General features: G+C 40.3%; 1 long non-coding RNA gene across 3 annotated transcripts in view; it reads left to right on the top strand.

Moving 5' to 3' along the window:
• The first annotated feature begins 371 nt into the window (after positions 1-371).
• LOC130159649 (uncharacterized) overlaps positions 372-25,608 on the top strand; it is a 32,631-nt gene continuing 7,394 nt past the window's right edge. The window contains exons 1-5 of one of the 3 annotated variants that reach the window (XR_008825811.1): positions 372-447; positions 7,698-7,945; positions 10,701-10,820; positions 16,882-24,642; positions 25,193-25,275. This is a non-coding gene — a long non-coding RNA (uncharacterized LOC130159649). Of the gene's footprint in view, positions 448-7,697; positions 7,946-10,700; positions 10,821-16,881; positions 25,276-25,608 lie in introns of all 3 variants that reach the window. The other 2 variants (XR_008825812.1, XR_008825810.1) reach the window with 2 other exon arrangements.

Raw genomic sequence — 25,608 nt, forward strand, 5'->3', positions numbered from 1 at the left:
CAAGTATGTTTACTGGCACAATCTCAACTCTAGCCAAAGTCCTGTGCCACCCTGTCCTTAACCCAGATAAACTGATCCAGGGTCAGCCTTTGGTTCTGAAGTCCTGGGCGAAGGAGATCTCCCAACAAGGGGAGGGTGCTTCTCTCCTCTTCTCCCTCCTATCTTAATACTGACAGCTACAAAACCAAAGCTTAGAAGATGTCAGTGAAACATCCTCATCGGATTAATTTCTTAACATTAACATCAGCAGAAGTCTGCAAGTCTTTACAGTCAATAAGAGTCAAAGAGGAGTAGTAAACAGATACAAGAAAAAAATTTACAATTTCTTGAAATAAAGTGGATTAACAAAAGCACCATTTCCCTGTTTTGTAGAACAAAGAAAGTTTCATCAGGAACTGATTGCAAAAGCTGCCCCTTACCCAAGTGAGGCTGTGCCAAAGTCTCTAGGTGTGTTGGAACTGGGTTGTCTCAAAGTAAAGCAAGGTAGAACTTCAAAACGAGTGCATCCCTGTAAATTACAGTTTGGGGGCGGAAGGGGGAGTGGGTCCTGCAGTGAAATTTACACCTTTTGTTTTCCCACAGTGTTTATTGACTTTTTTCTGTTTCTGTGTTAGAGATAGAGACTTTGAGATTTAAGGTTCTATAACAGACCCAAACTTTCCTTTTAGTTTTTTGTCTTGTGTTAGAGATTATATATGCTTTTTGTTCTTTAATGTCCCTCAGACATGCTGACGTGCTCATGACAACAGCACATGTGGCTCGGTTATTGCTGCATTGAATTGGTAATTTGAGTTGAACTTTACTTTCTAGAACAGGATTGTCTAATCTGTAGTGAGCCACTTTCAGTAAAACACCAGCAAGGTTAATTCAGTGTGCTGTGGCTGCATTCCCTTTCTACTATGCAAAGTATTGTATATAGGAAGACTAGTTCTCAGTGCAGTCATCTGGCTGGAAGTGTCATTATGTGCATGTCAGGTCATCTTATGTTTTAAGTTGTGCAAGGTGAAATCTATTTTAAATGAACAACCTGTATTCTTCAGTCAGTATTTCTCTTGTTCATCTGCTGTTCACCATATAGTGTGATCTTAAGCTGTGTGTCATGGGTGGGACTTTGCTGCAGCTGTGGCTAAACTGCTGTCCTCTGCCCTGCAGCTCCAAAGCTGTGCTAGTGACAGCCTGAACTCACAAGGGGGCTCTTGTATCCTCAGACAATTAATGAGTGTAATATTTGGAACATGTGAGAAACTGTAGGTCACTCATAGTAAATGAAATGGCCCACTTGCATACATCTGCAAATGCTTTTAACAGAAATCTGTCTTCACTGTTCTTGATTCTCTCTCGGGCTGGGATCTTTCCACAACTTGAGACTGGACAGATACTTCTCTTTCTGCACACTTTGTGCCTTGGGGAGATAGCCGAAGTTTGTGTTCAGGTGATGGCATTTTAAAACAAGCCATTGAGTTGACATCAGAGAAAGGTTTAAATCTGGAAACTATACTTGCCTCCCTTACACAGGGCTTAAAGGAGAAAGTGCAAATTCAGACTGAATCAGCTTGACTTCTGCAAAATCAGCACTTGATGGGTATTCTGCAAGGTGCTGACTCATGCCCTGATTTGAGTATTTCCAGTTATGACTATTTTTTCTTGCCTTTGGGTGTCATGTGGTTTTGAATATCTTAGGATACGTGGAAGTACAGAATGAGAGCAGCTTAACTTTATGGAGCTGTTCTGTGAATGTTTGGGAGGCAAGTTGGTGAGGGTTTGTTTTTTTGGTGAGGGTTTTGGTGTTTGTTTTTTTTAAACTCAAATAACTTATTGTTGGCCATTATAGTTTCATTTGTGATCTAGGTCTATGGATTTTAGCATGTGTGTTTTATCAGGTAATTTCATTACTACATTTCCAAATCTAATATGAAGAAGGCAAACAGGTTTGAAGCTCTTAACAATGCTTAAAAGGGATTGGGGGGGCATTTTATAGCAAAATGCTGTGACTCAGAAATTAAGTATTACTGGGCTGCAGCAATAGTCGAACAAGAGACTTCTAGGTGCTGCACAGAACACTCCTGGTGTTTTAAGGGGATAGCATTTTTCCGAGTCCTCATTAAAGCATGGGCATATGTTTGCCTTGGTAACTATATTCTTTTTCCAAGCCCTGAATTATTGCCCTCTTGTTTGTTACCATCGTTCTGGGATGGATTTTGTGACTGCTCCTTAGCTGACCTATTGTGAAGTCAGTGTTGCCTATACCACTTTCTATACAGCATAAGCTGATCCAGGTGTCTTTGCTCACAAGAACTTTTCTGCTGCTTATGCTTGAAGAGTAGTAGTAAACATGCAGGGAAGACAACCTCTTTGCTCAATTTAGATTCACAAGAGGATACCAGACTTGGCAGCAAAATAAAGATTCATCATGATATTATGTCACTGGCGTGTCAATGCTGGGAAGTGATGTCAGTTGAGGTTGTTTTCTGAAGCTCCCTCTCCCAAGAGAATTTTGTTTTAAATTCAATCTCTTTGCCAAATAGTTTGAGTTACTAGCATTATGTGTCAGCTACAGCAGTATCTGAAAATACCATCACTGCGACAAATTGTGGTCAGAAAGTACTACTACCTGTTTTGGAGGGTGAGAAACAACTGTGGCAGGACATGGATCATGCCACACAAGACCTTCCTTGTCTTTTATTCTTCCAACTGTTGCTTTGATACAGCAGACTTCTACAGTGAAAGTCTGCTTCTCAAGCCAACTCTTAATATGAGGTCAGAATTTGCCTTTTCTAAGGGCCTGGGATTTGCCCGTAGGGAAACAGCAGCAGTGGAAATCCTGTACTGGTTTCCGTGGACAGGGCACTGGGCTGCTGTTTTCCAGCCTCATTTTTGGAGATTGCTTCCACTGTGTCTATCATAACCTTATTTAATCCTAATGCAAATTTCATCGTTATTTACCGTAATGTTGTAAATACCACACATCATTATTGTTAATGCTTTAGATAATGGCCTGTGATATTTTGTTTGTTTGTTTTAGAAAAGGACGATGTCTCATTCACTTAAAATGTCGGTACTCCTCCAACATATCTACAAGCCCTCTGAAAATGTGGGGCTGACACAAGGTACTGTAGCTCCATGATGGTTGGAGTTTTGTTTTCAGATGTGAGAGAAAGTATGTCATAGGTAGCCAGCAAAAATTTCGGGCACGGACTTTGAAAAAATATTGTGTTGCAGACAGCTGTGTAAGCTGCATAGGTGACACTTGTTTCAAATTTGTTCTCTAGTTCTGCAGAAAATGGAGAAAATGTCATGTGGCAAAAATAAGTCAACAGTATATTTGTAATCTAATAGGTTACTTAGTTAACTTAAACTTTGGGTTACAGGTAAAGCTCAGTTCTGATATTTTTTGTCTGCATGCTTCATACTCATGTTCTCCAGTTATAACTCATCTAACAGTAAGGACTTGTGTCCTTGACAAAACTCTTTAGTTTAATGCTTAATTTTAAACACTTGCAGTTCTATAATAGATGATTTTGAAGGAGCTGGTTGGTAACGTGAGGGAGGTTGCATTTGTGTTTTCAAAGGACTTCCTATTTAATCAGAATCGAGGGTTATTTTAAGTATAATTATTTTCAGAATCTTGTTTTCTTAGTTTATGGAAGTATTTTAAATAAAATGTCAAATATTTGATAGTGACAGTTAGACTAAATGGGGGGTGCGGGAGACATCTTTTTCATTCTAGTAGGCTTTCCAAGTGTTATTTTAAAGCATTTTTCCAGAGTTGAGAAATTCTCTAAAAATAGTTTTGTTTTGTCAAAGCAGGAAATAATTTGAAAGGGTTGAGAAGAATAGATAAGTGAGAACATCCATGAGAAGTGAGAGTACAAAGTTTGTCTTCCTACGCAGACGTTATCTACATTATGGTGAAAGAGTTTTTGTTCCAAGTGTTGCGATCCTCCTAGTGTCTTTCATTTCTCCATCACAATACCTGATTATGGGATTGCCTTTAGACATTTACTGCAGTAAATACGTAAGGGAGGCATTATTTCTGTTGTTACACATTGCTGGAAGTTGTTTCTTTGGGTGGAAATTAACTAACATTTCCTCGGTAATGTTTGGACAGATATTCATAGTTTCAAATAACTCAAAATCATTTAGCTAACAGAAGAAAAACTTCTTACCAGAAGAACTTGATTCTTTCCTAGACGCTTGCAGCAAGGAATGTTACAGATCCCTGAACACACTATTTGAGTTGCATACTCACTGCACTCTTGACATGACTCGTGTTGCAGAGGCTGCCTTGAGAATGAAATTAGTAAGCAAAGTCCGTATCAAACATATGCCAGACAAAGGGTCAGACACAAGGTGTGGTACATACCATTTCATGTTTTCTACATATCCCCATAATCTTTAACGGTGGAGTGTTTTTCGGAACGGGAGTTTTCTGGGTGCTTTTGATGGAGGGGAAAGTATTTGGTAGGTACTGGCTGAGAGGCTGTTTCTACTAGCATGAGTGGGGTATAAGAAGGTCCAGAGTTGGGAGTGGATAAAGAATCCCAAAGGGTCAATCATCAGTAATTTGGGCAGAACATGGAGAGTGGGAGGTGAGTGTGGGAGGAAATGGGAGAGATGTAAGTGGAGACAATACTGGGCAAAGCTGATGATATGAGACCTTGTGACTTGAAAATGGGAGCCAGCAGAAGCTTCTGGAGCACCCCATTTGACAGATGCTAAAGGACATTGTGTCAGAACAATTTGGTTCCGGTATGGAGTGTACCCAGAGAGCTGCTACTTTTTCTGGTTGATGTTCACATGTAAAAATGACAATTAAAAAAAGAAAGGGAAGAGGGGGTGGGGGAAGAAAAAAGGCTGTAAGTAATTTTCTTTAGCAGACTTCCATCAAGTAGGAGGCCCAAACACATTGCTGTTCTTATCAATGCTGATACAATTAGGTCAGCAATTCTGCAGATTTTATTTATCTAACGGAATGTGTCAGCCCTTGCCAAGGTGCACCATTTGCTGTATAGGAGTGGTAGGCATATTAAAGGAGTATAAAGTTGCCCTGCATCTAAAAATAGAAGTTTCTGGCAGAAAGAAAATTGAAATCTGCGTCATACATTTTTATTTTAAGGAAATTAACTGTAAATCAGATCTGGACGTAAGAAAGGATTTGTCTTAAATAGAAACACAGTGTTTGTATTTGAAGGAGTGTATCTGTAAATCATATCTGGATAATGAAAGGTTTATTTTCAAAGTGTTGTAGGCAAATGCTGATAATACTAATGCAATGTCAAATGTGTAATGCCTCTTTCTTTAAAATCTAATTGAAGTTTCTTTATCTGGGAAAACATGAATCAAAATAGAGCACACCTTTTTGATGTCTCCCAATACATGCCCAGTACTGTTTCTGCACGCTGATAAGGCTATCTGTCATCCACTTAGCTCTGGGTAACTCAAAAGGTTCACATAGGCAGGTGAAGCTGTGCTTTAAAAAGCCCTGTGCTGCATCACTTAAAAAAGAAAATCTAGACGGTTGTCCTTGTTGTAGTATATGCAGTGACTTAACATAGTCTTGCTTTGTGCTAATCCATTAAATGCCTAATGTCCAAGTTAAATGCCTAAGTTAAGTTCCTTTAAAAATGTGGACCAGTGTGTATGATTCCACAAAGAAGATACGGCATAGTTGTGGATGTGTTTGGATTTATAAAAATAAGCTACTGGCTGGTGAGTGCCTGTGTACACAACTCTCATTCAGTAGCACATGAGAGGTAGCTACTGTGCAGTGATAGTGGGGTCGCTGGCGCTATGTGATAAAGAGCAGCTTTTGTGGAAAGGCTTGTGTGCTGTAAATCCACACCCTACCTTAGCTTACGGCAACTCATTTAGCTAGTCATGTCTTCATATCTTTCTATCAAGTAGAGTTGTTTTTGGTAAAAGAACAACCTGAACCTTTTTAATATAATTATAATGAGCGAACAGAAAGTATGTGCAGAAAAAATGCTCAGGTTTCATTGGATGATGTAACTCTGCATTGGTTCTAGTTATTCCTGGGTTCACCAGGACTAACTGGATATTTTGTTTGTCTGTGAGAGGTTTTGCACACCAGGCAGGTAGCTTGGAAAGTCTAGGCTTCGGTCAGGAAAGTTTTCCTGAGAATGGGACTGAAGCATTTGGGCATATGTTCCTATTGTTATGAGCACATCTGAAATGTGTGTGGACCTCATGCATGCTAACGACAGATTGGTGTAGGTTTTGGTGAAAGGCATGATTTTTATTTTTACTACCCCTGGATAAAAAAATTGCTGGCCTTCAACCTGCTTGCTGCAGTCACTGCACATGTTATAGGGTTGGTCTGTGTATACAGAGTGGCCGTTTATCCAGGATTTCTAGATACTTGGTAGCCCCATTGGAGCAGCAACTACCTAACGTCCAGAAAACACAGAGAAATGGCAAAAAAAACCACCCCAACCTAGAGGAGAAGAGGGTCTGTGTGGAAAAAAAACTGCAGTAGTTTGGTGGTACTGCATCCTGGCTGCTGGATAATTTGCATGGTTTAGTACACAATGTACTGCAATTATTTTAAAGGTTCAGGTGTCTTGCACCTTCATTACTTCTGAAAGCCAAACTTTAATTTTGTACCAGGGGACAGAAACCATGGAAAGCTTTTGATGCTGTCCTTTTTCCTTTGTCATTTTTGCTTCACCTGGAAACATTATTTGTGACTTAAGATTTCTGATTAAACCCGTACTTCCCCATTTCTGACTAATAGTATTGTGATGCTAAAGGAATATTACCGTGCCTTCTTGCCTAGTCCTTCGGCTGTTAGACCCAGCTAGGAATAGAGCTCGGACTGTTAAGAGTGTGAGAGCCCAACAGGAGAAGACAGAAGCATTTTTCTCTTTGAGTAGACAAAGCTGTTCAAGCAGAAGATGTGAGATCCACTCTTTCGTATGAAACAGGAGAGGGGGGGAAAAGGAGGAATTATATTGTGACATTTGATTTCAGAAACCTTCTGTGGGTTTGCTGTGCTACTGGGGAGACTAGGAGCTGGGGGAGAATGTGGCTGGAGTGAATATGGGCCGTAAGAAGCCAGCTCTACTCATTACTTTTATTACTTATGTATTTTGACTACACAAAATTTCTTTTTTCCCCCTCTGTTCAACCTACGCTTTTTCAGTCTACCTTCAGTATGTATATTTACTAACCTGTGTTAAAAGGGATCTCTTTGCTAGTAACTGCTTAAAAGTCAGTTTCTAAGAATATTTGACCTATTCAAATTGTTTGCAATAAGATGCAGAAAATGAGAACACAGATTAGGTGGAACTGTTTTTAAAGTAAATGAGTGGAAAATATTTACAAGCTTCATTGTTCTCTGACTGTAAATGCTGCTATTGAATTCCTGTTTGTTTTCATCTTAAGTAAACATTTATTTCTGGGAGCCTTCAAGCAGTGTTTTTCTTTATATCAGATGCGCACTTCAAATGCCAGTGTCTTTTGCTTAATGACCTGCCAGAGGCCTCGTTAGGCTTTCTTTGACCTAATCATTATGTTTGGGAGTCTTCTGATATGAAGATGTGAAGGTCAGCCAGTGTCAGTAATCTTGCCCCATGCTTTGACTGGAATTCATCCTCAAACTGCTTTGGGGAAGTGTACTTTGCTTACTGTTAACTTAATTTGGCTTATTTAAATCTGTACTGTCTCCATTTGTGCAGTCTGAAATGCTGAGATAAGCACTGGTCAGGTGCAAAGAGAGAGAGAGAAGACAGTTTTACTGCTGTAGAATTCCTGCTGTGCTGTGGCTCTTCATCTCATCGCCTTACGTTACTGCTCTAGCTGGAAGAATAAAGCACCCTTCAGCTGCATCTCTTTGCTGCCCCAAAAAATAAAGACTGGAAAAATAATGCTGGACTCATTCTGCCACCCTTTCCTGCCAGGATTAGTGGATAGAGTGTACTGAGAGGTAGGTTGGACCAAAACAAATGGGAAACTGGTAGCTAAATATTGGTTACACAGCTGACCCATCACTCAATACCTGAACACCACTGGAATTTGGGCTTAATGTATCAACTCATCCAGTACAAATCTCTGTGGTAAAATGTGATGTTTGGGGTGGATTAACGATTCCCTCTGTTAGAAATTCCTAAATTTAAAATATGAGCAGCCTTACCATTATTAGGAAATACAGGCTAACTGCCAGAACTCTTTCTGGCGGAAGGATTTGATTGTCCATAATTCTAATAGCTTTAGCTGTTTTAAGGAATTTTAACATCTCTCTTAATTGCTTTTTAAACTTTTTACGTTACTGTATTCATTTAGTAATTCTATATTATATATTCTATATAAATATATTTCTAAATAAGGTAATTAAAGAAGCTTTTTCTGCCTTTCCTGATCAAAACAATAGGGGACCTCAGCCCCATTGTAGGGCTTGTTTTGAAAATATTTAATAATTATAGGATGAATGAACGATTTGTATTGCTTATTTATGATGCCTCATCTGGATTTGCCCTTGCCTGTGAAGCTTCATTTGGACCTAAATTAATTAGATGATTTTAATTAGAGGAAGGCCTTTGATTTGAGAGCAGGAAAGCATGTTTGCATGGAGGCTACACCCTTTTCTTTATCTGACAGCATCCTTGAATATTAGCAGCATGTAATAATTAGGTGTGTCAGGTTATGAGTTGATTCATCTTCTTTAAGTGGTCCCAGAGGAAGAGGTGGAGGACAGCTTTTTCTCCAGAGGAGGCTGCAGACACTGAGATACGTGATGTTTCTTGATTGAGTATCCTTAATTCCTGATACTTCCTTAGAATACGTAACCACTAATACTTAAGTTCTTGAGCTCTGCAACATTCCTGAAGTGCAGACACAAAGGTAGCAAAAGCTGCTGAAGTAAAAGGTAGGAGAATGAGCAGAAACACAGCATGTACGTGAAAGTGATGTAGCCCATGTTGGGGAAGCAGACTAAAATTTGTTCATTTTATAGTGGTAAAACCAAAATCTTCAGCATGCCAGTCAGCACAGCATTTGCATCCCTTCTGCATGTTTTGTATAGTTTTTGTGATTCAGCAAGTGTGTACTCTTAGTCTCTCCTGTAACTGATAAAAGTAACCAGTGTCCTTTTGAATATGGAGCCCCAAACACCACAAGCTTTACAAGTTGTTTGTTCTAGAGGTGATTTTTCCGAGTTCCTAAGCACTGTTGATCCAGCGTTGAATTCATGATAGAAGCTAACAGTGGTCTTTAGCTCTGATTTTGGATTGGAATCCAGCTACATGTGGGGGCAAGTACGTCCTGAAAAGACGTTACTATTAATTATAAAGCAGACTCAAAGTCAAGTACTTGGTTCCCTAGATTCTGTAATAGCATCTGGAAGTGGCTAACGCTTCTTAGGGTGTTCTAGCAACTTTCTGGTACGTGTCAAATAAATAGTCCAAGCACAAAACTTTGTTCAGATTCCTGTGTCTAGGCTAATGCTCCATGGTCTTCTCCTTATACCTAATTTGATTTCAGCAATTCTGGTACCAGAGAAAGAGTAGGGGCCTCAGGTGTGTAGAAGGGATGATGGCAAGGTCTTGCCTGCAAGCTAGAAGAGTTTTGTTTCTGAAGAAGAGGGTGCTGCAAACAGGAGAAGAATGAACAGATAAGAGGGTGGTGGTTTTTTTCCCTGTTCTGTTTTCTGGCTCTTCTGGGGAGGAAGCAACTATGTGTTATCCTATATTTTGAGGTCTCAGTCTGAATGAACGTGACTGGAGTGAGGGATGTCACAGGAAGGAATCTGAATTAGGAATTTGTGCTACTAATTTCTATTTGTTCTTACAAGGAATCTGCTGCTGGAAATGTACATCCTAACCCAGCTGTTTCCCTTGAAGGATAATTTTTTTTTTAATAGTTTACTGTAAAAACTTTCACAATATTGCTGTAATTTAATAAATAAAGGTTTGAAAACTTCATCACTGGAAGAAGATAGTTAAACATGGAGAAATTCATGGATAATGTTACTGATGTTTTGAACCTGTAACTGCTGTGAGATGAGCAAATAGTGTAGGATGAAGCCATGTATTTAGGTTAGCAGAATTTTTGCCTTTAAATTAGAAGATCAGACCTCAGAACAGAAGGTAAGTCCAATAACATGTTCTATGTGAGGTCAGAGTTCAGTCTTCAGATAATTCAGTGTGATGATAAGGTGTAGGCATTAGTTAACAGTCATAAAGTAGAGATAGGGTGTCATCTAGGGAGTTTTTTCCTGCTCACAAAGCAAAACCAGTAACTTGTTTATCTTATTTTTAAGATGTTAATCCCAAACACAATAAGGGAACACTGAAAGCTGACATAGGATTAAGCTTTATCAATATTAAGGCCACTTATACTGAGAAGAGGGTACTAAAGGAAAACTAAAATTGTAATGCTAATTGTAAAATTGATGGAGGGAGGGGAAGATGAGACCCAACCTTCCCTCCTCCTCTGAATTTCGTTAGGAAATTTCAGAACTTGGCCCACACCTGGCTGACGTGTTGGTGCTGTAAAACTTGTGTCCCCAGCTCCAGTTAATAGGATACATCTGGGCACTTACAGGCAAGGGAGGGAAAACATCTTGGAAGGAGTGTCCAGCTAAATATCAGCTGGCTCGTGTTCTACACTTGTGATTATTTTGTTTTCAGTCTCCTAGCCTCACCTGAAATCTTCTAAAAAGCTTTTCTTTGTTTTGTCTTTAGGATCATTTGGCACGGTAGGGGACAAGAACTCTCAGGGTGATGTCAACAAACTCTGGAAGGTGCAGATCTGGAAAAAATAAAAGATGTATTGAGACGCTCCTGTGAGAGGGCCATGGTCAGGTGAGCATGGGGAACACAAGACCTGAAGCGGTTTTAGATCACAGCACAGAGGACAACACTGCGGTAGACCAAAAATGAGTGCCTCTCCTGCAAGGGACAGACAGGAGAGTAACTCTCCACTGCTCTGGGGGAAACCTTAAACCACCACCTAAGGGCCTTTGTACAAGGAAAGGCATTCTAAATATTGGGGTAAGTCGGGGAGGGACAGGAAAGTCCATGAAGATAATGTAGGAAATACAACTTGCATTTTTACAGGGCATCCTGAAATAATGAATACCTTCTTTGAGAGGAGTGCACGATCCTCATCTGGTTTTGGCATAAACGTATCAGTGCAGATTAGTGAGTAAATACTATTTTATGGTTGCTGTAGGTTCAGTTTGTTTTTGTCCTTCCTGAAAGATAACAATCTGGACGTGCAGCTATCAAGCTGTCTTTCACAAAGAATACTTGCAGATGTATATGTAAGCATACATGTAGCAAAAAGAATTTGTTTTGCGTCCAAAAAAAATAAATCACTTTGTTGTCGATACGGTTCCTATTTGCCTGCCAGATATAAGTTCTATATCCCAAGGATAAAAGGAAAAAGCTCCTCACATTGTCATTGTGTGGCCTTAAAAAAGGCAATTTTTTCCCCCTAAATGCAAGTAAAATGGTTTCTTCTGCAAGTGAAACAGTTTTCTATAATACTTGCTCTCTCTTCCAATAAATAAGAGTTATTGGAATACAGGTCTACGGTCAGTTGATACATTCAAAGGGGTCAGTCTTCATTGCTGATCTAAACTGATTTGAGAATTGGCTGTCACTGTGGTGTAGCCCTGTCCTCCTTCCCCTGCACTGGCTGTTTTTACTCTGTAGCTGAATGTCCATAGCTGCTGGTGGCCAGACCAGAAAGACAAGCAACAAATTAATCAAGCTAATATCTGGTTTCAGATGATCTCTTCTGAGCTCAACTTCATCTTTGTTAATAAACAGTGATTTAGAAGTGCTTTCCTACTCTTAACAGTATTCATTACCACACTAATGAAATTAATAAATGGATGTGAATAATTACACTTTTCTGTAATTCAAATATTTTTATAATACTGAAATAATGAGAAAAAAATGTACTTTGCAGAGGTCAATTGTCTGCCATTATCTCTCATGACAAACCAACTTCTGAAATATACTTAATGAGTTATACAGCTTCCTTAACCAGGCTAGATGAATCATTAGATAATACTAATGTCTTTTGTTTGAAATTTTTCCAGTTCTGTGTTCTCACTTGCTGTAATAAGCATTCATATAATAAACAGTATTATACTTAGGTTAAAAACACTACTCGGACTCAAAAATCAGAAGGGGATGTGCAAAATCCCTTTGTTTCCTGTAACAGAGCTGTAACTGCTTCTGGGCTAGGTGGTGGTTAATAACATGATACGAACTCCTAACTCCTGCAGGCACTCCCATTCTAAGCAAGTGTGCTGCTGTTTAAAATAGGAAGTAGCACTGTAGCTTAGACACAGTGAAAGGCTGAAAAGGCTCCTAAGCACTGGATTGGCATCCCAGGGGTTGAAGAAAAGCGTGTACTTGGTGGCACAGACTTAATTGCTCTTTCATCTCCTCCCTTTCTCCAAGCTGGCTATGTCTCTCCCCACCTCTCCAATCTGAGCCTGACCTAGCTCTGTTCCTGGTGCACCCTGGTTGCTTGATCATCTCTGCTCTTTTTAGGTATCTTCTACCAATCTCCTACTCTGGCCAGTCCCAGATGTTCCCCTGAGCTCACTATGGAAATCACTACTCAAGCTCTTTGAACTTCCTATCTGCAAACCTCTCCCCCATTCTCAGACAGAACTCATCTTTCTGGGGTGCCCTTGTTCTGTCCCCCAGCAGTGTCCCAATGCCTTTTTCCAATTTTGTTTGTTTAGCTGGTTCTATTGCTCCTAACTGTCCGTTTTGCTAATCTTTCCCTCCTTCTCAAGTATAACTTCTTTCTGCAGTCTCCCCCTCCATTCAAAGCCTTCCTGTTTCCCAGCTCTCTCACACGCTTTACTAGCCTTGCCAGCACTCCTCAGATCTTGCTCATCCTAGACAATTCATTAATTTCCAAACCCTGATCTCCTTACCTAGCCAGCCCTGATGACCAGCTATGACTGCAACTCCTCACTATTAGATAATTGATTCTTGCCGGACTCTAATCTGTTTCCTCTCCCAGCTTGTTGTTTCTACACGCTTTTGTTCAGGTGAAATGGCACTCCTTGTCCCGGTGGTGGGCAAGTGTCACCGAGGCCACCACAGGCATAGGAGGCCAGGCTTCCCTGCTCCTAGCTGCAGTGCTGTCCACCTGCTGTTGCTCTGGACACTTTGGGCTGGTGTGCGCTTTGTAATGCTGGAGTGCAGAGTCTAGAGCTGTGCTGAGATGGAGCCAGGTCAGATGGCTTTGTTTAAAGCCCATTACTTTTTATTGTTTATTTATTGTTGAGATTTTCAAGAGTTTTTGTGTAGTTCTGCTCTTTTTGGGAGTGCTTATGCTTACTGTAAGCATAGCAATACTGTCTTTTAGTGCAGACTGTACATGTTCTATCAAGCTTCAAAAATAGGTTAAATTGGATTTAAACATGACAATGAAAGGCCAGGCAAAATGTCTACTGACAACTGCAACACCTGTTTCAGAAAGGCCAGGATTTGTGTCACCATGGTCATAGCTTTTTATTCCCATGCTCTGAACACTTGAAGCGTGGCACAGTGCAGTTCTCTCTGTAGGTAGCTTGTGGATACACTTCTCAAGGAATTAACTGAAAACATAAAAAGCCTGTAGCAAGTACTCAGAGGTCAAAAGGCAGCCATGTAAGCCTGTGTAAAATTTATGCTGCTTCTTGTTTACTTATAAGTCTTTGTTATATAGCATACCATTTCTCAAATAATACACTGTCGGGTCGCGTTGTTTCCCTCAGCTTTCTGGGGAGTTGGACTCAATGATCTTTATAGGTCCCTTCCAACTCAAGATACTGTATGAGTCTATGAAATTGAAGCGCATCTTGTAAGACAACATGAATGGATTCAGTTCTGTAGTAGCTCTTGCTTGATTAATTTTTTATGCTATATTTGGAGTTTTAGGGAAGTTACACACAAAACCATCATCAAAACATTAGGGAAACTAACACAAGACACCTTCTTTATTTTGTGAATGAGTCTAACATTAAAAAAACCCAGACATCATAAGACCTTCTCTACCCTTAGCACTTCAGTGCCATGGTGGCATGGAAATTGTAGCTGTTACTTGTTTGCACTTGAGATTCTAGGAGGAATTTTTGAAGGTGAAGAGAAAGAAACCCAGGTCAGAGACCTGTACTATGCTAATAGAAAGTGAAGGAGAGTGGCAGAGGATGCAGAAAGGCGAACGCCTTTTATCAGAACTGTAAGAGAATTAAAAGAAAAAGCAGAAGGCTGGCAGTGAAGCAAAAGGAAGGTAACATACTAAGCAGAAGAGTGCAAGGGCCTGTGTCAAAGGAAGGTGGGGATGCAGCAGCTAGGCTGAGGTCATTGCAAACTTTGGCAAGACAGGTTTCATGAAATTAAATATTGCATTACATCTGAAAGTCACGTAGCATGAGATAGGGTGTGGCCCAATACCTTTTGTTTAGTAAGTATAGACATAACAGCAACAAGTTTGAGAAATCCTGCTTCTGGAGTAGCCAGCCTTTCACAAACCTGGGGCTGCAGTACTGGCGGTGTGGGACTCCCTTCACACATCCTTTGCCTGCTCTCCTGTCGCAGGGATTGAAGTGGATGGGGGTTTTTTGGTCTCTCCCACTGCAGCATCTGGAGGTGCACAGTCCTTGCCAGGTGCTGTGCAGGGGAGCCCAGGTACCTGCCTCGGGCTGGGCTGATAGGCACAGAGCTCCAGCACTCATTCATGGGTCTCCAGCCACACCACGCTCCTGCATGAGGTCAGGGGAGAGACCTTTGTCTCTTCTGGGGTGTCTGTGCATAACCTGGCACTCATTACTAAAGCCCCTTTTGGTTTTATTTATGTAAATATTTTTTCAAAATAACACAGACTAAAAAGACAAACATAGTAACAAAAAAAGATGCTTGGTTGTCATCTGTGGATTTACAGAAGTCTGTTAGGCAGAGGGACTGCACCATCTCTGTGGCCACAATATTGATCTGCTGTCTGTGGTAGGAATAATGTGGTCTTTTGGTGCATCTCTGGTGACACTGTAACTGAGGGATGGTGAACAGAGCTGAATGTGAGCAAGGTTTGTGTGATTTGGCTGTTTGCTCATTGGGAAATAAGTCCATTGACCAACAGGCAGCATAGCTGGTGTCAGTTGGAGGTGATGCAGTTTCAAATGTAAGTACACAGTGGAGATGCATTAAAATTTTACCAGCTATGTTAAAAGTGTGTTAGTACACGTACTGATTTTCAGCTGCTCAGAGTCTTCAGTGTAAATACATGACCAAGATTAATCAAAATTTTGCTTGACATGGGAAAGGTCTGTAGTAGAATGTGCAAGGTAAATAATGGAGGACAAGCTACAGGACAAAGCAAATAGACATAGAAATTATTCTTTAATTTTGCAATGTTTTTTCTTCCACATGATAGCATAATTTATTTTTTATCTGTGAATGTCTATGTGTAATTTTAAACACGTTTAAATTTATCTTCTACTTATAAACATGTTAGGATGAATACAGAAAATGAAAAATAGATTTGGCCATACCATTCTGTTCTGAAATAAAAAATTATCTTGGAAAAATTACTTGCTCTGCCCTTAAAAAAAAAAAAAAAAAAAAAAAAAAAAAAAAAGGATTTTAACTCCTATGTGAAGTTTTCAGTTTGGCACATTGGCAGGGGGAAGCTTGGAATACAGTTTGCATTTTTAACTTTGAGGACCATTTACCCTGGCAATAGTTAATTCAGGGACATATTGACTTTCTCATCATCTGGTGTCTTTAAACGAAGACTAAGTATTTTTTGTAAGCTAGATGCTTCAACTTAATCTAAAAATGTGGTTTGATGCAAAGTCATTTGGTCAAATTCAGAAACTGCAGTTGTGTAAATTGGAGGAGATAAATAATCATTTCCTCTTATCTATACAGAACTTTTCCTCAGTTGTGCTTTTATAGAACTCTACACTTCCTCAAATGTATTTCAAGTATATAGTGAAACTTGAAACAATCAAAATTGTCATCACAATTAAGCAATGAGGTGTGGCAGCTGCAGTCTCTGGTTTGGAGGAGAAAGCAAAGTAGATGGCAGTCTCCAGCCAATTAAGAAGCTAATGCCAGCGTCATTGTGCCTTTTTCCACCAGGGACAAATCACCTAAATATGCTTTGCTTGTTCTCCCTCCCTTAGTTAGTAGGGGAGTCTTTCCTCTTACCTTTCTCGAGTAGGTCCAGGTCTATAAATGGAAAATAAATCCATTAGTTTCTAATATTTATGTTGAAAAAGCTTTTCTATAGACCAGGTGATTTAAATAGGCCTGCTGTAGTGAGAAAGGTGCTGCTTACTGTGAGGACACAAAAATGCAGTCCTTTACTTGCCCCTCTTACCTGCAATGTGTGCTATGCAAAGCAGCGCTCACTGGTTTGTACTCTCTCAGCTTTCTCAGTTTTCCAAAATAAGACCCATTCTTGAGATATCTCAAGCATGTAGCGCTAAGCTGGTCAGTGGTGCAGATACAGAGCTGCCCAACACCCAGAAATGCAGGTAACTTGGTGTTCATTTGTTACTGTTCCCTTGCAAAGGCTGTTTTACCCAGAGCCATCGCTGTGGATACTGTTTTCTTTTTGGTTGCAAAGGCAGAAGTTTCAGCTCTGCCCTGAGAAGTCAGTGGGCGGTGAGCCTTCCCTGCTGATGGAGAAACTTGCCTTTTGGTCACTGGCCCGGGAGTCAAGGTAGTTGAGTGCTATTACATGCGACCTTGTGCCTGCACATGTCTGGTCAAGATATAGTACTTGCAGACTTCACAGGGGGTCTTACTCAGTTTACGTAGACTTACTCATTCCATAGTGCATAGTCTTCTCAGAACTAGGCTGGGGTACTGTATTGTCTGTTTGACTTTACTTTCATTGCAGGAATGTGGCTCTACTTGTTTTCTTAATATTCAGAGAAGGACATTGTTGATGTTAAAAATAGTAACGAATAATCATGACTACAAAGCCAAAAAAAACCAAAGAGAGAAGATCCAGGAACCCTGAGTATGTAAGTCTTCAAGTTTGGCTGGCATTTGTTTAGCCTTTTTATTTGGATTTTTTATTTGTAATCAAATGAAACTTTGATGGATCGGTTTCCAGCTAAGCTGACTTTACCTGAAAGGCTAACAAGCTTTTCAAACAAAACACTTTTTTTTTAATTGGATTATAAAGCTGTCTCCAGTGATACTTTGCAGGAATGAAGCAATGTTAAATGTTCAAGAGAGGCTTAGCCTTCAGAATCTGGCATTTTCAGAGGCCAAAAAAACCCTAGGCTTCTCAACTTTTTTTGTCTGTGTTTATCTGTGGTTCATTGACACCCCAGCTGGAGGCATTTGGTCATTCAGATACCGTAAAAGAGAAGAAAAGTAGAACTGATGTAAAAAAATATATTCTGGCAGACCTTTTTCATGTTCTTCCAGTCTGTGAAATGAGGGAATCCATTAACATCACTTTCCTACTTACTTGCATCTGTATTTCAGCTCCATCGGCTTTGTTGGCTACAAGGCTATTAGCACAGAGGATAAAATACAAGAGCAAAACAAGTAGCTCTTAGCAAAACCCTCCAAACCTGAGTGATATAAATGATGGAGAAAATTTATTATCTGTGTTTGGTGAAAAGCTTAACAAGTGAATAGCAGGGCTATAGGGCCACAGAAAAGGAGAGGGATGGTTCTGCAGGGGTTTTGTACTGAAGTGCAAGCAAATGTATGCAGCCTAGATTATAGTGTTTACCACCAATGCCTCGAGGGTTAAGCCTCTTGTCAGCTAATTATGAGCATCCTCTGTGTTGCTCTGGAAATTGCACAGCTGCAAAGTGTGACTCTGGAGCCCTGCTGCCCATGCAACAGAGGTGTGGAGAGCTGTACCTCCCAGCCTGCAGTCCTATCCATGCCTCTCGTCTTACAGAAGAAGGCTAGCTTCTATTCTTATTCTTTCTAAAAAATCGAACTAGTTTTGTTATGCTATATGTATATTATTGTTGTTATTAAACTGTTTCATTATGTATTTTTAATTATACTCAAAGACATGAACACTGTTGGTGATCAACCATATGAACAGCTATGAGAGTAAGTGACACTGAAGAAATACCCTGGGAGGTGGTATGTTGTGGTTTGTCATGTGTGCCTGTAACTTGACTATTTTGGCTAGAAAAGGAGCATTTGTCACAGTAAAATGAAGCCCTTGGTAATGTCAAAACCAGTCTTGTTAGATGTCTGTGGAATCTAGGCTTCCAATTCACAGACAGGTGCCACTGGAAGGTGGCACAAGAAGTACTTGAAGTAATGCCAACCCAAGCTTGTCTATTCATAAACAGTGCCTTCGCGCAGAACTGCGTGCTTGGATCCAAAATCAAGGTAGCTGCATTGGAGAAATGCTGCATCCTATCACATATCTCGTGGTAGTTAGGGTGCTGCTTAGCATGGGTATGGCAGCACCACTTAATCCCTCTGAATTCTGCTGCCTCAGGTATCTGTGCTCTGTTTCAGCAGTTCATGGGGACCAACGTAAGCAAGCAAGGTGCCCGAGACATGCGCTGCTGTTCAACAAGATGTACTCCTTGGCACTTTCACTATAATCTCATGAAGCAATTTTTCTTACAGTCCTACTTGCTTTAGATAGAAAACTGGTTCTACGGGAGTCAGGGAGTCCATTTGAAAAGTCTGAGTAGGAGGAAGGTTTTAGCAAATAAATTTGGATGAAGAAAATCCCCAGGTCCGGTGTTAATTATTATTAACACAGAAAACCACAGATATATAACACTTGCTCATTGCCTTCCCACTTTTGTGGTTGTAAATGAGTCTTACGGTTGTACTGAATACTCTGAAGTTTCCATCAAACATTGGCCCGCACTTACTGAAGTTGTCAACACCCTGTCCCACCAGTGTCAACGGAATTGTACAGTTTGATTCTGATTTTGGCAATTGGGTATAGTATAAATTCAGCATAGTGATGAATGTAGCACAAGTCTAACAGAAATCTAATTATTTATGTTTCTGAATGTGAATAAATAGGCTAAAAATGGAGGTTTGGGGTTGAGTATCATATATTTGCATGACTATACATTTTTATAGGCTTACAGGTGGGGCAAGAAATTCTCATACCTAGGCCTACATATATTAGTATTTCTTAATCAGCATTACAGTGTACAAAGCTGGTAAAAGCATCTACTTAAAGTTTTAACATTACTTCTGGCATAACTGTAACTGCTTTAGAATACATGCCGAACTGTAGCAGTAGTTAAAATAAATACGAAAAAAGTTCGCATACATAGATCCGGAGCAATAGGTGTAGCTCCTTAGAGCCCAAAGCTGACACAACCTCTTTCAGGTTCTTTTAAAAATACCAGCAATACACTACAAAAAATCCAACCTAGAAACTTGACCTAATGGGAATGGTGAAGCAGTACTACCCTTTGTATTGCTGTTAGTCTGTTAGGCTTTTTTTTTTTTTAAAACCTAAAAAGTTCCAGTGCTGTGAAAAGATGAAAACAGTGGAGTTAGAGAAAACATGCATATTTTAGGATGTCTTTATTTTAAACCCACTCTTCCTCTCACTTCTTTGAAGTCAAGTAATGTTGCTTAGGTTTGGCTTGGTTTTCGATCTTCACTGTACAGAATGTAATCTTCTGATTACTCAAAAAGGAAAGAACTTCTTAACTACTGCTGCAGCATGTGTTTTATGCAGTTAGCCATTTTTCTAAGACTGGCATTTCTTCATGGATAGGAAATGTCTAATTTGTACTCTTCTTTTTTTTTTTTTTTTTTTTTTTTTTTTTTTTTTTTTATTTTGGCTTGCAATCATAGAGCATTGGCTTGTAATCTCCTCATACCTTGCAAGCTATTTGTCACTAGAGGCAAAGCTGAGGTTTCTGTAGCATGTTCAATCAACAGTTGAGCAACAGGGTATCTTTCCTTTGCCATGTTTTGCATGCCCTTAGGTTTGGGGCACTGTTACGTGCTTCCTTCTTGTGATCTGGACATAAATCAGAGTTCTTAACTGTTTAGTATGTTTAAATATCCCATGAAATTTCTTTCCTGAACTGTGTAATTCAAGAGTCAACACCCAAGCTTTCTTCACCCCAGTGATAACTGCTGATGTTCGCAAGGCACTGTGCATCATCCTAGCTGAACTCTCCAAGACAAGCGAGCGTGGTACAAGGCACTAATGTGGCTGCAACACAAGGACACCTGGAGAGTATTGCTGCTGCAGGATGGCACTGTCTCCAGGCTAATTGCAGTGTCCTCTCTGCAGCACTGCCTAGGTGATACTCTTACTCTTTTTCGGTTCTGGAGACGGCTTGGCAGTAGGTCAACAAACCTAAAGACTGATTTCCATTGGGCACATAAATATATCTCAGACCTCCATAAAGGTTATTGGTAGACAGCAAGCTCAGACTGCAGTCCAGCCTACATCGTAATTGGGAACATGGTGGGTTTTTTCCCCTCATTTTCTTCTCCTTCTTGAGGGGTCATCCTTTAATATTCATAGTGCTTTGCTGCTTCTGTGTTGTGGCCTTACCCCACTGCTTTCGCTCAGGAAGCCCCATCATCTCAAGGAGAAGACTCACCACTGCAATGTCCAAAATCATCAAGTCCTTCAACGTAGTCCAGTGGACAGGAAAGATGCTTATCACTGCCTTCTGGGAGCTCAAGATGCTGAGATTATTTACCTAACATAACCCATCAGTCTGCAGGGGTCACGGTGTACTGATTTAGTTCAGAAAATGGGTTTAGGGAAAGAATTCAAATGAGCAGATGTTTTTTAGGCTTTAATTAGCAGAGAAAAAAGCTGGTTTTGTGGGAGTACTGTGATATGTCGCTACCTTCTGATTACCTTCTGGAAGAGCAAGTCTCTCTCCATTGATTGTGATTGACTGGAAACTAGCAAGAGTAAGCTTGCAAGGCTAAAGCTAGCTGTCTCGGTGCCTGTCTTGGTTACACATTCTCAGGTTTGTACAGAGTTTGTCTGATAAACATTTTAACACAAGCATGCAGCCATGTGCTCTTCTGCAACTCCCAATTGTTTCTCTCTTCTTTTTGGATGACAAATATTCTTGCTGTGCCTTTCTGTCTGCTGCATCTTCCAAATTACCTCCAAGGCTTTCCGCAGTGAAGGTATATGTTGTCAGAACAAACCCTACATAGTAAGAAACCTGTAATTCTTTTGGCCTGAGTACATTCAGCATAAAGCTACATGAAAAACTGGCCTAATACCAGTACCTGAAGGTAGACTGGCCCAAGCTGATGCAGACGGACTGCTTCCAGCACCTTCATGTATTGCTTATTGCTTTTATAGCTTTTTTTATCCATAGGTTGCAAGATGTCCTTGTGTGGAGGTAAGTGAAATACAGTTGTCAGGAATGTGTAGGGATTTTTTACATTTTATTTTATTTTTTGTACTATGACAAGACAGTGCCTATTATGCTAGTATCTATTTTGCTGAGCTTAGCCTCTGAAGAGACCAGTGGTAGTCCAGGCTGCCTACGGTTAACAGAAAGCAGAACAATCTATTTTAGGTAAAGTGTTTTACGAAGGGGAATTAAACAGCTTTTGGAGGTATCCACGTTTTTCCAATGACTAGAAAGGAACCTCGGTGTTTCTGTTGCTCTGGTGGCCAGAGGGTGTTTACATCTTGGAGGATGAAAGGATGAGACCAAGGAACCAGCTCAAGAGACCTATGGGAATGTAACAACACCTCTGTGGTTAGGTCCTCTTCCAATAAGGACTGCAAGCTGAAGTTAAGGAGTTACAGATCAGTAGCTGTATCTTACAACTAAAATCCTCTTTTCAAACTGGGTATTCAACATGCATTTACGTGTAACAACAATATCCTTTATTTGTGTTTTATGGAGTGGAAGCTTCTAGGAGGCAATTTCCAGTGCTGAAAGGACTGGCTGAAAGCTTGCCCTCTTTTTCTCTTCAGGTCAATATTTTTCAAATTTTCAAGAACTGCTTTTTCTTTGTATTGTTGCCTAGCATTTGGATGAATACTGGATTGAGAAATATCTTCTTCTCCAGCAGGAATAAGGGATTTACAGAGAAGCTGCATTTTTCTAAACAGGGGAAGTTAAGATCAGCACTAGAAAGGTCATGTACTTTGCTGTTGGTCTGTATCACTAGAAATGCCAGCTTTTAATAATGCCATTAAGCTCCACAGATCTCTGAGTTCTTTGGTGATACTCATCACATCCGTAAGTACTTTTTACCTCTTCTTGGCAATTGCTTATTATTCTTATGAACAGTCACTATCCGATCCAATCAGATTTAAACTTCTGAATCACATGAATGTAAAAGCAGTAGTGTTGAGAAAAGGGATTTTTAATGTGAATTAATGCTCAGAGAGAAGTGGAATTATCTTAGCGTTTGCTTATGTGGCGATGTGGAATATATGGCGAGCAACAGCTTGAGGGAGGTGTTTCCATGGAAGCATCTCTTTAAAGTGTTGTCCTCAAATTAACTCAGTGAGTCAGTCAGTAAAAGAGACGTGTTTAAGGTAATGATTGAAATTGGAAACTCTGTTTTGCACATCTGTTTGGTTTAGGTTTTTTAAAGCATGTTAAGCTTTGTATTTAGCTACATTCTTCATGTGGTACTGTAATTACTGTCTATAGCCATTTTCTTTTTTTTCTCCTCCTTCCCTTCTTTGAAATTCTGATTTTTAAACTTTCGTTTATTATGACCTTTATGTTTCGTTTGCCTATAAGTAACTTTTTTTTTAATCTCCTGAGCTTTGCTGTGACTTGCTATTATTAGGATGCAAAATTTCTTTCACACGTGGGCCCTCAATTCTTTTCGCATCTGGGCAACAATAAAAAGGCTATTGTTTGCTTTATTTTCTGACCGCTAGGTGAATATAAGATTTGTGTTTCTAATCTTACCATGTTTCCTTTGTAGTCTTACTCAACAGACAATCAGTACTTGGTGTTAAACATACAAAATTTGGTATGCTGATTGCTGGTCACTTCCTATTGTACGAAGGGCAACTACGTCAACTAGATGAGGTGTATCTTCAGGTCCCTGCCAGATGGCTGCCTTTGCTCCACAGCCAGCTCTGCTACTGATTTGCTCAGGTTATCAACTCCTGATCTTCTCAAGTGAAAATGAGCTCAAGTAGCTCTTGACCCCAGCAATTACTATTCAAATGACCCGGTCCACAGGTGTTTGCATGGAGTAGCTGTGGTCAGAAGAGGATGTACAGTCAAGCCTTACTGGGAGTTACTCATGACTAAACTTTCTGGGCTCACATGCCACAAACCTTTCCTCTTTTTTGAACAACAGTCCAATTTCCAGTCCAAGAAACCTTTCTTTCAGAAGTTTTATCATTATAAAATATATGAATCACAAAGAGTTTTGACAAATTGGCTTCCTTAAGAAGTGGAAGGTCCTAAACACCTACCTCCAACTCTAACCACCTTTCCTGACTCCTTGGGGTTTTAGGCAATGCTTCAGAAAGGCAGCTTGAGTGATCTGCTCTCATTTCTTTTGAAGGGCTCAAATGACAAGACCCTGAATATATGACCAGTGAGACACTGGAGTATTATGTTTTTCCATCAAGCTGTGATGAGTGGCTTGACATACCAAATTTCCGTTCCAAGTTCCTGTTTACATTTATGTACACTAATGTTGAATACAAACCTCTGTGCTGACCTTCTACAAAATACAAGTAATAAATTATCCAAGCTGTTTTGAATCAAATGTAAGAAAACCAAAGTTAATTGAAAGGGCTTAAGGGTGGAGGGTGGGTGGTATAGCGGCTTCCTTCTTCTCCAGGGTCCCTGAGGTCTGCCGTGCTGGTTCTCCTGCAGAGTGATTTCTGTATTGAGCAAGGCTCAAGTTATGCTGGCAAGCCTGGCCAGGTTCCCAGGAAAGGTGGAAGGACTTTGTGAGTTTTTCCAGCTTCTGGTTTTGTATTCAAGGGCTATAGAATGGTTTCCTGCTCCTCCCAGGCTTCCTCTGTCCTGGGCTTTTCATGCCAGGGTGGGCATAGCACACCTGCCACTGCAAGTTTAGCAGCCATCCTGAGCTGACTTTGTTTGCTTGTGCCTTTGGCTGTGAGCAGTAGTCCTGAACTGACCAGGCACTTTTCAGAGGCATGAGCTGTGTGACTTGGCACCAGATGAAGGCTGCACCAGATGAAGGCTATGCCAGCTGCTCTGCATGACACACTAAATAGAATTTTTCTGCTGTCGAGTAGGAAAGTATTATTTACAGGCATGACCTAAAGCGTCCCCATTTTATTTCTCAGGCATTTTTGACACGCTGCTTCATGTGCAACTGCATTTTGTGAATAAGGGTTTCCAGCGAGTTCCCATGCTGCATGTGCAATCCTAGATGCAGCGCACTTTTACAGGCTGTTATTTGCTGTAACAACAGCTGAGGTGATGACACACTCCATAAGGCAGTTCTTGCCTCCAAGATCTACATAAGGAAAGAGAATTTAAGAAAGGATTTTTTAAGGTGATACTATGTTCAAAAGCATGGACCCTCAAAAGGCTTACGAGTGTGAAACAGAACAAATCCTCCATATAACCCTTTTCTGGCTGTGGTAATGACAGGTGTGTGTTTTGTCTTTAAATAGCAGATAATTTGTCTTTGCTTATACCCCTAGCATGAGGAGAATCTACTCCATGATGAGCTTTAGGTAAGTGGATTTGTTAAACATTTTTCAAATAGTCTTTTCCTTTCTTTAGCACTAGAAGAAATTTGTCTATGTGGGTACCTGCATCTCCTGTTGATCACCAGGTTAATGGTGTGTCTTTGAGGGGGAAAAAAGAAAAAGACTACTCTTCCTAGGGGAAATGCAGGGCAGCAGTTAAGGTAAGAGGTGTGGGAATATATGGGCCATACCTGAAATGGCATCAAGAGCTGCAGTGTGCTGGGGAGGCTGGTTACTTGTGAGCCAAAACTCTGAAATAATGGGCAGAGGGAATTGTGGGTCAGATGCTTAAATGTCTGCCCGTCCAAGAGGGAGGCAACAGGACTGGAAGTAGCAAATGTAGCATGTTATCCACGTAAGAAGGGAGAAAATGGTGACTAGACTTGGTCCACCAGGTGACCAGGTATGTTGTAGCGTGTAAGGCCTCAGAAAATTTTTTAAGAAAAGAATTATTAACATATGGAGGCTGATAAAGCAGATAGTCAAGTGCAGGTAGGCTGTACTAACCCACAAACTTTTATTATTTTATTTCTAGGCCTGTAGAATTCTTTATCTGTGTTCCTGTGAAGCTCTGAGTATATTCTCAGAAAGGAAGTAATTTCTAAATCTTGAGGAGAGGTATGAGTGTGGGAAGTGTGATGCTGGGTGAAGAGCTATCTGACAGATGTGTATCAATCAGTTGGTATTGACAAGGTTCAGATTATCATACCAAAAAACCATGAGGACTTCAATACTAGAAATCAGTCTAAACATATACAAAATAGAAGATGGGTGGATGGCAAGAACATTTGTAGTCAACTGTTGTTCGCTTTAGCTGGAGAAATCTAGGGAGAGTAACTTATCTAGCCAGTTCTGGCTCCCTGCTCTTCTGTAGCACTGAAGAAGCCATCTTCCAATACTAGAGACTCCATTGTAGCTCTAATGCCCCGTTTCAACTTCTTGAATCTCAAG

Source organism: Falco biarmicus, chromosome 1 (assembly GCF_023638135.1).
Source record: "Falco biarmicus isolate bFalBia1 chromosome 1, bFalBia1.pri, whole genome shotgun sequence".
In the NCBI taxonomy this organism is placed as follows: domain Eukaryota; kingdom Metazoa; phylum Chordata; class Aves; order Falconiformes; family Falconidae; genus Falco; species Falco biarmicus.